We start from the raw sequence: 17,768 nt of genomic DNA, 5'->3' as shown, positions 1-17,768 counted from the left end.
ACTAAGACCATAACAACCAGCAAACCGAGAAGACAAACCAGGAAACCTGGTTAGATGTATGATTTTGAAACTCATGCATTACTAGTTTTTGAAGAAGGTATTCCTAATATCCATTTTGAAGCTCTGCACAATGTAGAGCGTGAAGAATGGGAAGCTGCTACGCAGGATGAAATGGAGTCTCTTCACAAGAATGGTACATGGTTTTTTATGAAGCTTCCGAACGGTTAGAACTTTATCAGGTGTAGTTAAGTATATGCTAAGAAAAAAGAATGCCAGGTGAATCAAGTACTACAAATCAAGGTTAGTTACGAAAGGTTATACCCAAAGAGAAGATATTGACTATAATGAGGTGTTCTTTCGAGTTGTGAGGCACTTATCTATCCGAATTTTCTTGTCCTTGGTAGCACAATATGATTTAGACCTAGTTCATCTAGATGTGAAGACGTCGTTCTTACATGGTGATCTAGAAGAGGAGATTTATATGAATCAGCCGAGCAGGTCTAAAGTTGTTAAAAAAGAAGATTGTGTATGTTAGCTAAAAAGATCGTTGTATAGGCTGAACAGTCTCCAAGACAGTGGTGCAAGTGATTTGATCAGTTCATGATTGGCCAGACATACAAAAAAAGTTACTATGACCATTGTATATACTTCAAGAAGCTACGTGATGGGTTTTTCATATGTTTATCCTGTATGTCGATGATACGCTGATAGCGACGAATAACAAGAAAGAGATTAAATATTTGAAGAAGATATTGTCGACTGAGTTTGAAATGAAAGTTTTGGGAGAATCTAAAATGATTATTGGCATGGAAACTCAATGTAATAGAGAGAAGGATAAAGTTTGTTTGTCTCAGAAGGCATATTTGAAGAAAATATCACATAAATTTGGTGTCTTCGAAGGACTACATTTATAAGCGTTCCCCTTGTTCCTCATTTTAAGTTGAATTCTGATATGTCTCCTACTACTAAAGAAGAACGTGAGTGTATAGCCCAAGTCCCGTAGGCTAAGTAATGTAACCTATATAAATCGTCAAGTAGAGAACCTAGAATTCACATCTTCTACTTTTTTGCGTTATATATATTTTCTCCCTTACGATAATATATAAAATATTTTTTTCTTCCTGAGAATTTAACCTCGTAAAAATTTTGTTCTTATTTATGTAATGATTGTGTTTTTTGTAATATTTAGAATACTACCGTGTAGTTGTGCAACAAAAACCGCTAATACTAATGCACTCGAGTGATTCTGGTAAAACCATACCCAACGGTCCCTGGATTCCCTCAACAAGCCCCCCTTAGCAAACTAATAGCGGATGAGCATTTGGAAGGAAGGAAAAGCACTCTAAAATGCTCATACTATGAACCCTTTTACTATTCATTCCAAAATGCTTTTTTTTTAAGATCATAAACTGAATTCCACTTTGCTCGTGTCATTGTGATCTCACTTTGACCCTCACTTCGGTTCTACGGTGGATTTATGGATTTTGAAGAATAAAGTTCTGTTTCAAAATATAAGGCCCAATCTGGAGCTACGAAGAGAAGGTCATTCAAAGTACACAACTTTATTTTCAAACCGAACTTTATCTTCAGCCACAAATCCACCGTAGTAACCAAAGAAGGCATCAATCACGCGCTTGTCTCGGGAGTCGCAAACACTACGCAAGACAAAATATACTCCCTTCGTTCCTGGAAAAGAGATATTTTCACTTTTTCAATTTGACCTATTTTTAAGTTAAAATGAATGTATCACTTTTCCAAAAACAGACGGAGTATTATTTTTCTTTACTTTGTTTATCACCGTCTTCATTTCGAGTTTGAAATACATATTTCCTGGGAAAACTGTAGTTCACAACATTTATAACCCTTAAAGACATTCAAAATATCTCGTCTAATAGGGAGAATTTACTGGTGCGAAAGGCCTTCGTTCATTACTAGAATTGAAGTGCCTGATCAGTCATAAAATATGGTCTTTTTGTAGAATTCACTATTCTCCATTAAATTCATTATGGTCTTTTTGTAATGTGGAGAGTCATTTTGATTCCTGTATTTGCCTCCATTAATAAATCAAAGTTTTTGTTAATTGAGCGAAAAACAAACAGAAAAGAAGAATCCTTAAAAATAGTTAATGGAACTGGCCTCGTGAGTACTTATAAATCTACATAGAGAGCGAGAGGTTTGATCTAAAACACACTCAAAAACAGAAACAACGACAAACACCTCTCCTTTTCACTTTGTTTCTCTGAACAAAAAATTTTAACTTCAAGTTTCAAACACACATTTCTAAAGAGCAATCTAGTTCACAAAAATTAGACCAATTAGAAATTTAAGATTATGGTGTATTTTGAAGCAAATTTTTTACAAAAATAATGAACCACATGACCTTAAAATCTACAGTTAGATGTGACTAGTACATGTGATCCAACCAACACATATGATTAAACCCTTCCAACACTCATGGGCCATATATGGAGCCTTTTTGACAGGGAACGAAGGGCTATAAACCACTGATGTCAAACAGGCTAACAACAATCACACCGTCTCCAACTTCACAACCTCACAAAAAGTTCAATTATGATAAGATTAGCAACAATCGCCAAATGGCACACCGATAAGGTGCGTAATCCAAATTTCTCGACGTTTATTTTTTGTACAGACACTAAAATACAATCACTGACCGTCCATATTTTATCTAACGGTCGATAATGATATCATCTTCAAGCTAGAGTTAAAACTTCCTTGTTACAAATAGGCACTGAAAGTAAAGGCAAGAAAGACATCTTCAGGGAGTAATACATTTAGTCTTCTCTTCGTGCTCAAGTGTAAAAAAAAAAAAAAGTGAGAATGGCCTCCTCATTGATCTCATCCTCGGCTGCTGCACCAGTAAACCGTGTTCCCCAGGCTCAATATAGCAGTGTTTCCCCTTTCTCTGGTCTTAGGTCGACAGCCGCTTTCCCAGTTACCCGCAAGAACAACAATATTACCTCCTTACCAAGCAACGGTGGCAGAGTTCAGTGCATGCAGGTATAACCTTATGCATAAAAATTGTAATCAAGGAAGTCGAGGAAGCCAAGACCGCATACCCTGATTCATTCATCAGAATCATCAGATTTGACAGCAAACGTCAAGTGCAATGTATCAGCTTCATCGCCTACAAGCCCGCTGGTTACTAAGTTTATGTTCATTTAGGATGCTAGTATTTATCCATGCTAATTAGCTTATGTATAAATTGTATCAGACTGTATCTATTGTGACCTTTTTAACATATAAATATAAATAAATTGTGTTTTTTGGTTGAAAGATTAATGTAGTTAAGTTCCTATTTTGAGTGTCCGAGTATACGCAGTTACATCCAATCCGTGTAGGTTTGGATTTTGATTCTTTTGAATACAATTACAGGTTTAAAATTCCACCATAATCCGTGGACCGTGAGTCTGTCGACTATATCTCGCTTTAGAAAATGCGTGCTTAAAACCTGAAATTCAGATTTTCGAGAAACTAAGTGCAACAATGGAGTGTCGTTCGCTTCTAGTTGTTGTTTTCGTTCCAGCGTTTTTTGTGAATCAAACCTCACACTATCGGTCTTTTCTTTTTCTATTTTTCGAAGGATCAAAACACACACGTACTTGATAACGTTGTAGTTTTATAGAGGTGTTCTGGGCCTCTGGCCTTCTGGGTGTAGATTACTAGATAAGGGCAAATTGCCATATTTGTTGTTTGGTCCAAAGCCCAAACTAGCAGTAGAAATTGACGTTTAATCCCATTTTTCCTGGGCTTTAAACATTTTAGTCCTATCCGTTCCAGCCCAGTACTATCTAGTCCAAAATTCACCCGTGTTAAATAAGTTAGTCCAAATTTAAACGACTTAATCCAAACTCTCACCGATTCAAAAATTCCTGAATTTTCTCACTACCAAAATTACCCTTGAGAGATAATCGTTTTGAATTCATTTGATTATAGATCTCAGATTTAGGAGAGATTCAGAGTGACAGCGATAGAAAGAGATCGATCGAAACTCTTCTTTTCTTCCTTCCTTTCTCTTTCATTCTCCATTGTTTTCTTTGATCCAGGAACTGCAACTCATGCATGATTTTGAGTTAGGATTTCCAGAGAAAAGGTGAAACAGAATTAGAGTTAGGGTTTCCTGATTTGAAATCTAGATGGAGTGGGTAATGATTTGATTTATTAGAGTTGTGATGAAGAATTAGATCGCGGTGTTGTTGCTGGTAGATGAATTAGGAATGAAGAAGACATAGAGATAGAAGAACAAGGATTTACAACGTTTTGGAAATTGATTGAAGATTTGATTTAGTGATGGTAAAGAAGGAATTAAAGGATGGGTTTGATGATTTGAGAACTGAATTGAATTAAATTAGAGAAAGAAGAGAGAAAGAAAAAGTCATAAAGATCCAATGGTGCTGGTAGTGATGGTAAGTCACGATTAGAGTAATTGATTCAACATTTCACTATGTACAAATATATACGCACACATCTATATAAACATTACTAGCCGTCTTAATTAGCTTATACATGCTCAAGGTCCAGAAAATGACATATTAATCATATATTAGCGGAACACATCAAATAAAACTTGGTATCTTGTACAGGTGAATGCTTGCTTATCATTTTAAAAATTAGATAGTAGATAATGTACATTTGTATTGAGTTCTGTTTTGCGATGTTTTCTCCATTTTCCTTTAGTTGCCGCACTCATCTTTAATGGACTTTGTAATTGTTGTCGATTTTTTTGTGCATTGGGTCCTGCTGTCCTAGAAAGTGGTTGTCAACATCTACTCAGAAGTCTAGATGTCAGAAGTTCTTGATCTGGTGTATCAATATTCAAAGAAATCTTTATATAGTTGCGATTGACACACCGCCTTGTTTTTGACATATATGATGCACTAAATATACTATGTCCTATTAATTAACAGAGGTGGAGCCATAGTATGCTGGTGCTCAAATAGAGGGGGAAGTTGCTTCCTTGGATTTCGTGAAAAAAAAATGCTGGATGACTTCGAAAAACCAGAAATCATTACAGGTATGAGTATATTTGTCAAATATAGAATATACATTCGTCAAATATACCTGCAAACTAAAAAACTTATTATGTATAAAAATGTTGAAGTGGTGAATAAGGCCTTTAAAAGAAGGAGAGAGAGTATATGGTAAAGTGAAATGCCCTTATTGTTTCAAGTGGATGAAAACCCTGATTCCTGAATTAATGTGAACTTGCCTTTGAACCATGGGGGACAGAATTGTAAAAAATCATCAACAGTCTTAATTGGTACAATAAGCAGAAGGGAGTTTGGGGATTATTAATTTTGAAAACTACCAAATTGTGAATGTGAATCTGAATGTTCTCTACTCTGTTCTCAGGTATTTCTACCAAATTGTATTGCAAACAAGAAAAATGTTGCTCGCTTTGCCTTCATTGGTTGATGTGTCAATAGCAGAGGGAAAACATTTCGATGTTTGTGGTGATGTGGATGGTCAGGTAGGTTCCTTACTTTTGGGTTCCCTCAGACTTTCTAAAGTTAATGGCTTTGTGCTGATTATTGCTTAATTTACTAGAAGTTTTGGTTTTAGATAGTCAAATTGTGGTAACCTAAAACGTGAAATCATTATATCTTTCAGCATTTGTTTGTCAATCTTATTGATAATGTTGAATCACTAATTAAGTTTGTATTTTTTTTTTTGGATATATCATGTTTTCTCTGTAATTATAATCTACTATAAATCCTTGCTTTACTAGTTTGTACACATTTGGTCTTGAATTATTAATGTGTGCATATGATTATTTAGGTGTACATAGTTGTACACATGTTATTCGTTTTGAAGTCTAAGAAATTAGGGAAAGCACATATGTGTACATACTTGTACACACATGTTATGTTATTTACGTATATATAGTTGTCAACATGTTGATCATTTAGGTGTATATAGTTGTACACATGCAAAACTAAAAATTAGGAAAAGCACTAATGTGTACAGGTGTTGGATTTTTATAGGTGTATACATATATTATCCCATTGTGGAGTCTCCTCGGTTCGTTCTCAGACATATTGATGGGTGCATACTAGATTGCAAGTTCCAAGACCTTGTTTTTTGCTGGTTCATATGTACAAGAAACTTTTGCGCCTATGTTCCTCCTGCCATGAACGGTTCCTAGGTTGAAGTCTTTATCCGGTAAATGCATGAACTCCTATTCTCATTTGATACTTTTTGAAATAATTTACAATATATGATATGTGACATAAATTACATTTATACATATGTACATATTGGTACACCTATAATATAAGTGTACATTATCGTACACATGTTACAGAAATTACATGTCTACATAATAAGCCCACTGTAAGACTTTTAATCAAATTTTAGTGAATAATCATTTTTCATTTCTTGGATGTATATGAGTCATTGACGATTGGTTATGACAGAAATTACATGTGTACATATTAATACACCTAGAATATAAATGTACATCGTTGTACACATGTGACAGAAATCATATGTGTACATATTAGTACACCTTTAATACAAGTGTACATTGTTGTGCAGATGTGACAAAATTTTTGCGTGTATATAATAGCCCACATTAGGACTCTTAATCAAATTTTAGTGAAACTAGATCTGGACTTTTGGTCTTTGTGATTTTCTATAAATGAGTGATTCTCTAAAATGAGTAGTGGATGAATTCGCATCTTACAGATGAATGCAGTTATTGGAATGTCAAAGCGGTCTTACATGGAGGTGGTAATGAATGATTTTGGTCCAATCTCTGCATTAGTGTTTCAATTTCAGGTATGTAAGAGTGTCTGTATATTCAATTTATTTTGTTTGATTATGATCGACTTACTTTGGAAATAAGAGACGTGAGAGTAGTTGATATTGACCTTTCTGGCAATCCTCTTATTGGGGTGGTACTTTCTCATCCCGAAGATCTGCAACAGTTACTAAACTGAAAAATTGTTGAAATTGTTTTAGCTTTTCTTGGTTTATATTATTTTTCTTGGATTTTGATAGATTTTTGTGGATGTGTACAAACTTGTACTCAAGTGTGTCATGCCATAGATGAAAGTATATCTAGCCTGTTTTGTGTGAGCACAAATATTAAACTTATTAGATGTGTATATTATTTGCACACCGATGCGTCATGTCATGGATATATGACATGTTTTGTAGTTTTCAATGTTGGATTTGCGCCACGTCTATAGGTGTGTACATACTTGTACACTGATGTATTATGTCATACTTGTATACATATATGTGTGCGCATGTTGTTTAATGTGTATACATAGTTGTAAACATGTTGACTCTTAATGTGTACATAATTGTACACCTGTTGATTCTTAATGTTCACATGATTCAAACAGTGTCTTGATTCTTCGTAAGCTTCATGTAGGAGCATGATACACAATAACTTGAGATTAAGTACCACTTTTCCATTTCATCTCTATGTATGCTTGAGCTTGCCTGATAACAAAAAGTTGCAGAACCTTTGACAGTTCTTGCTAGTTGTTAGTTGTTCTCATAGTTTATATGTCCTCAGTTCTTGTTAGTTGTCGTTCTTGACTGGAAAAGTATTCACTCTTTATCCAGCATGTGTAGATAGTTTTACACATGTTTATTGTTAATGTGTACATAGTTGTTTTGAAGCTGACCATAGTTTTTAAATTATGAAGCCCTTGACCTGAATTTTATGATTACGGTTGAAAATTGGACTTCAATCTTACACATTAGGGGTGACTTATGGGACAAAATAACCCGAATCTTGCTTTGTATATGTTTCTTTTTGATGGAACTTTCAAAGAACATATTGATAACATGTATGTAACTGCAGGTTTTCTTTACTCTGTTCTTTTGTTATCTGTATAAAGTGGTGCCTACTTTTTTGTTTAATATTCGTATTAATCTAAAACGCCCAGGTGCTGATAAAGTTTACAAGGTTTTCAACAATCTACTTCCTACAACTTTGAAAATTGAAATTTGACAAGCAACTTGCGGTGGAGAACGTATAATTAACGAAGAAGTTGGTTACCAATCACATCTCATCGCCCCTGAACAAGGATATCACTGTCTCATCTTTGTTAATTATCATTAGAGGTCATGCAGAGTACTACCAATTGATGCAGTATGCATTACTTTAACTTACTGCTTATATTTCCTGTCAAATATAGTTGTAAACTCTACTGTAAATTAACATTTTTGAAAAATGAAAATTATGTAGTCTTCTGGGTATTCTTTTTGTAGATCTCGGAAAGAGCTTTCCGAATATATAAAGTTTGTGAATTTTGGATGAGTCGTTGTAAGAGATAAATTGGTTTTTAGTTATTTTTACATTTTGGACTAAAATGTAAATATTTGAATTAAAATGTAAATATTTGGACTAAATTATAAATCCGAAAGGTTATTTGTGTATTTTCCATATTTTAAATAACTTTTGGACTAATTTGTAACTAGTTGACTCGGTCCGGACTAAAATGTACTTTTTAACGCGCTTTTGGACTAAACCATATTTTTCCCAAACTAGCACGGGTGGTTCCAAAAGGGGAAATTAGGCGCATGCCCAACAAATAAAATATTCTCGTTGTCAGGCCCAAGATCATTTTTAGTCTCCGTGACACCCATAATTGTATGAAATTTTGAGCAATTATTGCATAACGGGTTATGCATCCTAATTTTTCAGGGGTATAATTGGCAACACAACTTGGATATAACATATCTAAAAAATCGCGCCTTGGAATTTTACAAATTTTATATCGTTGGAAATCTTTTAAAGAGAGCTACACAACAGAGTACAAACAACAATATCAAATTTTTGTTTTTCACGAAAAAATCGGAGATGATCATCATTTTAGGCAAACTTTTCGAAAACTTGATACATAACCATTAATGAGCCACCAAAAAAGATGCATAATACATTATGCAGACACAACAAAAAGATGCATAAAACATTATGCAACCATATTTTCGGTACATGCATTTACTAATTTAGTTATGCAACCACTAAAATGATATATACGTCTAAAAAATAACATCACACAAAACAAAAGACGCATAATGAATTATGGAATAATTTTCTCGACTACATAACAAGTTATGCATCCATTGTTTCGATTAATTTCAGTGCTTACAAAAAAAAGTTGATGCATAATGTGTTATGCGATCATTTTATTTTTGTTGGTTTCAATAGTAACAAAAGAGTTGATGCATAACGTGTTTATGCAACCGTTTTCTGGACTACGTAACAAGTTATGCAACAATTTTTGTAGATGCATAACAGGTTATGCATCCATTTTTACTACTGCATAACATATTATGCAGACATTTTCTCGACTGCATGACAGGTTATGCAGTCATAACAACATCATCATCTTCTTTTTAGTTTCAATAACTCCCGTACAAACCAAAAAGCATAAACACCTTTCCCATTTCTCAACAACCAACAACATTTTCACCTTCTTGTAATCTGAATTCCATACAAAACTTAATTTAAATCCAAGTACAAAAATCCATGAATTTAGTTGATGACAAACTCCATACAAAACTTAATTTGAATTCCATATCCAAACTCTTTCCAAGTGCAGCTACTTCCTGTCATGTCCGTCAACTTCAGCTCCTTTCCAGACTCGCGAACCACCGCCTGCACAGTTTAGCCAACTACTATTCGCTGACCAAATCAATTTCCGACCACAGCACTTCTCTCAACTCGTTGTACAAACTCAGCCAACATCCCGACCATCGCATCAGTTCTCTTCTTGAGACTGATTTTAACTGAACTTAACATCATCGAACTCAGCACATTTTCACCCTCTTTGTTGTTTCCATCTTCTTTTTAAGCTCGATATACAACCACAAGCTTCACGACTCAATACCAAGTCTCAGCTCTTTCTTTCAGTTAACACCATATTGATTCAACCAAATTCATTACGTTTAGGACCCTTGCTTTTCTCTCAGCTAATTTCTCAGACAATAGGCGTGCATTATATTAACCACCAACAATTTTCTATTCCTTGGGTCTTGTAATCTCGTCCTACTAGTTGTATAAGCAAACAACACCAGCGACTAAACTCCATTCGATTAAACAGATTCATATAAAATCAAATCGAGCCAGCAGTTCTCCACAAATCTCTTCTAACTCCCTGTACTTCAGTTCAACCAAGTACCTAGTTGTTCTCATTTGAGGTACCAGAAGTTTTACAACACAACTCCTACACGAACCCAAACCAGTAAACTCGTGAATCGATACTCTCTTCTCTCAAAGGTCTCATTTAGACCGCATGAACCAACACCATCAGTCACCAACTGCCATCACTTCTCATCTCTGTTCCCTGGACTTCTGTTTCTACACAACTGAGTCTTCATACTTGCAACCAAAACTCAATCTAGGATTAGGTAAATCACCACTGCCAAAATAAGCTGATTCATGTTATCATACAACCATATCAACCCATCCAATTACCACCGTCAACCATTCGTATGAATCAACAGCAAGATCAGGCTTTGAATTTGATTTTTCGGCCTTAAATTCAGGCCAACAAACCTCAATTTCGACTCACGGAAATCCTCCGAACACATTTTTGTTGTTGCTGTTGTAGAGCCAATAATTGCTTCTGTCGATCTCCATCTCTATGAGCTGATGCCGCAACACTAATGGTTATTCAACGGGAAAATATGGGTTTGGGACTAACTTTTTCTCCAAAAATGGGTGGGTACCTGTAATTTTTGACGGTGGGTTTATCAGTGGAAAAAAAATTGAAAAATGGGTCTATTACTAGTTTTCACGTTCCAAAAAATGAAACATAACAATGACCTACTTACACATCACTCAGACGTGTGAACAAAGCACGTTTTCCCCCTCTCTTCCACAATCTCATTTACTCTTAAAACAACCTGCGACATTCTAATTTTTTTTTTAAAGAAAAAGGGAAAATTATATTAAAAACTAACAATCATCAAAGCAATGAATGTCAAAAGATACAATGAAAGAAAAATGGAAAAAGATACAAAAATTAGTTGTGTATAACAGCTTCCCAATTACAAATAGAAGTACCCAGAGTAATTCCCCCCAAAAGCTTAGAATGGATGCTCCAATTAAACAACGTACACTTGAGATAAATAATTAGTTGATTAATACTTTTCTTCCGGTTTTTAACCTGTCGTTGCGCTCATGTCCACCAGGTTGCAAAAGGCAAGATACCCCGAATTTTCTTCACCATATTGTTACTCTTCTTATTTGTCAATTCCCAAATTTTAGCTTTAATACTTTCTGAGAAAACCCAACTTACTCCAAAACTATCAAGGAAGCATTTCCAAACCTTCCTAGTCTCGTCGCAATGAAGAAAAAGATGGCTTTGAGTTTCTTGAACATCATCACACAAAATGCACTGATCTGAGTTTACTAAGCCAGGCCTATGTAGCTTGTCTAAAGTAGGAGCTCCTTGATGACATAAAGTCCATATAAGAAAAGAGACTTTCAAAAGAATTTTTGTGTTCCATACCTGTTTATGCGGAAATGCAATGAACCCATCCACATCCATAGAACTGCAACAGTTAGCTACAGAAAAATCTTGAGCAAAACCCCACCTTCTAACATCATTTTCTAAACAGTTGTGGATTTTTGTAGCAAAACTGTATTATAATTGAATAAGATGAGGCACTTCACCAATTTCAGCTTCATTCAAATTCCTTTTGAAATTAAAATTCCAAGACCCTTGAGTAGTAAGCATATCTTTAACAGAGGTAGACTTACACCTTGATAGTTTATAGATTAATTGGAAACTAACCTTAAGACTAATTTCACCAATCTATTTATCCGACCAAACGTGAATGCTCCTACCATTATGCACTATACGAAACGTGTTTGCCTTAACATAATCCCTTGATTTAAGAATTCCATCCCATAGACTATTACCCACAGATTTCTTAGAAGCATTAGGGGGAAAAAATCAGGATTACCTCCAAATTTTTCATTAATAATCTGCCGCCAAAGAGCCTTTTTCTCTCATCCAAAGGAAATTTTGCATTATTTTCTTTATTCCCTTAACCACTGTCATGGGCATTTGAAATAGAGACAATAATAGATTGGATAGTCGCAAGAACACTAATTATCATGATAAGACGCTGACCTTTAGAAAGGTATCTTCTTCTCCAAGTGCTTAGCTTCTGGCGGCATCTATGAATCAACACGTCTCAAACAAATTTTGATTTTGATTTACTGCCATGAGGGATTCCAAGATGGTTATCCCTTATACCAACCACAAAGCTTTTACTGAGATTAACCTTTAAACCAGAAACAAGTAAAGCAGACAAAATATCCTTCAAATCCGAGATCTGATTCACCATGTCATCAATTAAAACTATTAAATCGTCTGCGAGCTGGAGATCATTGATAAGAGAACCATTTGTAGAAACTTTAAAACCAAACAGAAGACCAAATGAAGCAGCTTTTTGGATCATCTTCGAGAGAATTTCAGCCACCGTAATGAATAAGAAAGGATATATATGATCGCCTTGTCTAATTCCTTTCTGACTCTTGAAACAAGGAGTAGCTTCACCATTAACGAGGATAAAAAATCTTGCCCGAGAGATGCACCACTTTATCCATCCTCTCCATATATTTCCAAAGATAAACCTTTGAAGAACAATGTCAGCAGAATTCCACTTGATGTTGTCAAAAGCCTTTGTAAAATCCACCTTACAAACAAAGCCAGACTTATTCTTTCTTTTCCTTGAATCAATTAATTCTGCTGCAATCAATATACCATCACTGATTTGCCTTTCATGGATGAAATCTCCTTGAAAATTAGTGATTAAGGAAGGTAAAACTAACTTCATCCTATCTGCCAGTAATTTTGACAAAATCTTATACACCCATCCTATCAAACTAATTAGTCTAAGATTGTGAAGAGATACATCGCCAATGCATTTTGGAAGCAACTTAAGGTTGGTGCAATTGATTCTCCAATCAAGAGAACCCCTGGATTCAAATTCTTTAATAACCTAATTACCTCCCAAACAACTTTAAAAAACTCCATAGTCAAATCTTCCGGTCTCAGAGCCTTATTAAAGCCAAAGTTCCAAATGACATGCTTCACTTTTTCTTCAGAGAAGGGCCTTTCCAAAGATATGCTCTCAGATACATAAATGGTAGGTAGCTCAATATCTTCAAAATCCATCCTTATAAAGTGATCTTCAGTGAAAAGATTAGAATAAAATTCTGTTGCTTCCTTTGCAATTTTCACTTTATCATAGTAAAGCTCACCTTCTATGTTTAAACAATTGATATTTCTATAACAATATTTATAGGAGGCCATTTGATGTAAATACCTGAAATTTTGCTCTGCATCTTTAGCCCATCTCTCTTTAGCCCTTTGACCCCATTTCCTTTTAATATTTAAAGATAAGGAAGCATGTTTTGCGTTAGCCTCCTCCCTGACAAGAACATCATTAATAGTCAATTGTGCATCTTCTTCCATAATTTCCCTAGACTCAATAAACTCCTCAAGCTGATCCACTTGTAATTGCAAATCACCCATTGATTTCTTCCAAGCTTTAATAAAAAATTCAGTGATTGCAGCTTCTTAGCAAAAATAAATCTAGGCTTTCCAGTAAAAGTAAAATTAGACCACTGTAACTTCAAATTTGGAAGTAAAGAAGGATGATGAAGCAAATAATTATCAAGTCTGAAAAGGGCCTTGAACTTCATACCATAGTTGCAAGATAAGAGAATTGGAGAGTGATCAGAGATAGGTATTTTCGTCCTCATCTGCATGAGCTCAAGGCAATGTGCACGCCATTCTTCAGCGACTAAAAATTTATCCAAATGTTGAGAGTTAGTCCAAGTATTTTTTTTCCCCGGACATAGGCAGGTCCATCAGCTCATGCTTACTAACAAATCTTCTGAAATAATTTCTACTAGTTGCACTACCACCAGAAACATTTCTCTCGGATTGAGAAAGAATTGCAATAAAATCTCCTTTAACTGCCCATGGGCCATCATATAAAAGTCTAATATCAGAAAATTCTTGCCAATATTATCTGTAGTATCCATAGTCAGATTTCCATAAACAGACGTGAAATGCCATACAAAGTTACCAGAACAATTCTTGAATTTTATTCTGAGTGAAAAATCCCCTAGTAGATAGTCTTCCATCTTCACCACTCCTTCCTTCCACATCACTATTATACCTCCAGAAGCACCCTCAGAAGGGACATACACGAAATTACAATTGGAATTTCCCCGCAAAGACCTAATAAGTGAATCAGTAACAATTTCTTTCTTTTTTTTACTCTTGATTGTGCAAATTGTTACATTGTTCTTCCTAATTTCAATAATTTTGTCATCTTGACCCAACCCTCTGATATTTCAAGATATGATTTTATGATCCATGTAAATCATGACTAACCATAGAATATGAAATTGGGTTAAAACCAATTACCTCAATAGATTCTTCCTCTATACTGGTTCTAACAGCTTCAATCTTCAGCTTCATAATCCGAGCAAAAGCAATGAGCCCATCATCGTCTTGAGCTTGTAACTTATCTGTAGTTTCAGCTGAAGCATTCTTCACAATCAGGTTACGACAAATACTCCTCATGTTCGGAAAATTAGAAGGGATCCCAATAAAAATATTGAAACCAATATGGTGATTGATTTTTTTATTTAATTCATTATTCTCAAATTCTTCAAAAGAAGATGAATGAGTATCAGAGATTGCAGATGAAGAAGAAACATTGGTGTTTAAAGAAACATTATCAATCGATAAAATTTATCTTTTGGGCATCTGCATATGCTGAACTCAAGGAAAAATATAGCGGAAAAGAAGGAACAAACTCTTTACAAGATATTACGTTCGAGGAAACATCCAACGACTTAGATTTGTTCAGGTCATGGACCGACATTCCCCCCACCAAATCCATGTTTTGACCTGTAGAGTCCATATGGGTTAGGTCTTGCGCCCTCAGGCCTTTAGCCTTACCCTGCTTCTTATTCCGCACCGTTATACAAGGGTAAAGGTTACCATCTATCCCAATAAGACCAGATGCAGAATACGATATAGAGTTATCCCCTACCTTCTGTCAGAAACCTTACGCCAAACTTTATTCAACCCTTTTAGTGCCGAAAATCCAGAAGAATTTGAAATTGAAATTTTCAGTGAATCGATGAATTTCCACCATATTTCCCCACGGACTGCAAATTTCCTTAAAAGAGTTCATTTCCCAAAAATGAAAAGGCAATCCTCTAATTCCTAGCTAAACATCCTTCTGAGCAGGATCATGAGTTTTAATAATATGAGAGTCTTCAGGGACCCAATGACGCTAAATAACTGTGGATTTATCAAGTGTGATTGTTATAGATTCCTTGAACAAATTACGAACTGATTCATTATTTGCTAAGAAAAAAAACCAGCCATCCATTAATGCTACGAAGACCTAGTTTAGTAGGAAGATTAAACCTTTTTGAAATTCCATTAGCAATGAAATTCCAACTGTTATGCGAATTGAGGACTTCAACTGCAACACCCAAAGTATAAGCATGATACATTTCCATGACCTCGACCTCCTTTTTCTTCTCATTTGACATCAAAGCAGGGAAATCCCCAGGCGAAAACGAATGATCCTTAACAGATGATGTTTTAGGACTCACCGAGGACCAAAATATTTTCCAAATGGAGCATTGATTTCCACCTGGGATGTAGTTGCAGGAAATCCTACACTACACCCCTCATATGATTTCATTATTAATCAACTCATTTTTAGGTTTACACTCTTAATTTTATTGATCAATCTTTGAATGTTCTTACAAGAAAAGATAAAGAAATCAAGAATGATCTCTACTCTAGACTTTATCTCTCCAATTTACTTGTTTCTTACTCAAAAAAAAATCTCCCCCTCTCTTTACAACTTGAACGACTATTTATAAGGAAATACATAGTAGATGACAGCTAATCTGTCCTTTATTTTCGGGTATGGTCTGCGATATTCTCGCAACCTTACAAATATTCTCGCAACCTAAACTTCGCAAGCTCTCTAATTTTCGCAGGACTATCATATCTTTCTCGTGATCTTAGCTGACATCATTTATTTTATTTTTCCTGAAATTATTCTGCGACGCTGTTGTATTGTGTTGTTGATAATTTCGCTGAAATATTATTGTTGCGAGATTCTAATCCTACATCTTGCCTCTTCTCATATCTTCTCTGCAAAGTAGAGAATGATGTGAGAAATGTCGCAGCTGTTCATCTTTTCATATTCTGCATTTATCACACGTATTCTTTCTTCCATTTGTTTCTTGACACGTCTTCTGTAACCGCTGCTTTTCAACCGCTCACGTCTTTTCGTCTTAATGGTATTTATTTCTTCGAGTAAAAAAATCTCCTTTATATACTCTTCTTACTCTTCTTTCCACTTTTCTTTTTACTTTCTCTTCTATTTTTATATTCTCATCTCTGCAACTCTGTTATTCTTCTGCAAGTTCTGCTGCTGTAATTTTCCCCCCTTCAATCCTCTTACTTTTTATTCATTCCCATACTCTATATTCAAATATGGCTCCAAGTGGTCATAGACATGAGAAGAGTTTAAAAGATGTCCAAAAAGATCTTGCTGATAAAGGGTTCACACTCTCCACCATTCCTGGTGAAAATGCCAAATCAATTCTTTCTGTCAAACTTTTCTCTGATCAGTATTGTGATGATCAATCAATCATAATTTCGCTAGGTCAGATTCTCGCAGGTCTCTCTATTCCTCTTTATAACCCATATCTTCCTTTATTTTATGAAATTCTCGCTCACTCGGGATTTTCGCGAGCAATCTTCCAACTGAGTGGGGACTGCATCCGTCTGATGCTAGAATTCGCTACCCGTGGTGCTGGTAAAGGATCTTTGTACTCCAAAGAACTTAGGGATCCTAAATTCGCAGACTTAGAGATAATTTCTGAGAAATACACAGTAGCGAGTTTCTTTGAGAACTATGAACTGATCTCCATGAAGAAAGAGAATACTCGCTGGGGTATTCGCATAAAAAGGAAAGATAACGTTGATGAAGCCAAAATTCTCATGCAAGATATTGACTGGCATTCTGGTAAAAACACAACTCCCCGCCAATCCAAAGATGATAAATGGTGTGTTTTTCCTTTAATACTAAAAGGACCCTACATTGTTGGGTCAAATGTTCTTCCTGCGAATCTCGCTGCTTATCAACCTTGGGTTTTCTCTTGGCCCGAGAAGGAGAAAGAGGTATGTTTCTTCCCATTTAACTCACTCTATATTTCTTTATTGATTTTTATTATTCTGTTCGCTAACTCTTGCGACATTCCGCAGATCCAAAAACTGAAAGATACTTATAACAAGACTGGGAAAGCTAGTACTCTGTTAGCTCTTCGCTCATACACAGATGAGGTAAGAAATTTTTTCTTATGATTTTAAACAGTATACTGTTGCTTCCATGCTTCCATTTCTTATTTCTATCTGTGTGTGAAGATTATTGCTGAAGTAGAAGAATCTACCGATGTTGCGAAGATTGGTGATAAAGGTAAAGGTGCTCTTCGCAGGGAAAAATCAACTGGTCCTCCTCCAAAGAAAAGGAAAGTTCATTCTTCTTCTCCTTCAAATATCCCTCCTCACAAAAATTCCGAAAGTGACAAGGATGATGAGGAAAATGATGATCTTGCTGCAAGTGAAGATTCTCCACCTGAATCTTCTATCGCTAAGCTCTCTGGCCTCTTTTCTGATTTTCTACAAGGAATGGGAGAAGGCCAAATCCGCAAA

General features: G+C 35.3%; 1 long non-coding RNA gene across 1 annotated transcript; it reads right to left on the bottom strand.

Moving 5' to 3' along the window:
* Window positions 1–9,400: 9,400 nt before the first annotated feature.
* On the bottom strand, window positions 9,401–14,785 carry LOC113282027. Its single transcript, XR_003326500.1, has 2 exons — window positions 10,822–14,785; window positions 9,401–10,716 (listed from the first exon to the last, which is right to left on the bottom strand). It is a non-coding gene; the product is annotated as an uncharacterized LOC113282027 (long non-coding RNA).
* Between the last annotated feature and the right edge of the window lie 2,983 nt (window positions 14,786–17,768).

Source organism: Papaver somniferum, chromosome 5 (assembly GCF_003573695.1).
Source record: "Papaver somniferum cultivar HN1 chromosome 5, ASM357369v1, whole genome shotgun sequence".
In the NCBI taxonomy this organism is placed as follows: Eukaryota; Viridiplantae; Streptophyta; class Magnoliopsida; order Ranunculales; family Papaveraceae; genus Papaver; species Papaver somniferum.
The sequence above is the reverse complement of the archived record's forward strand: the minus strand, read 5'-3'. Positions and strand labels throughout refer to the sequence as shown.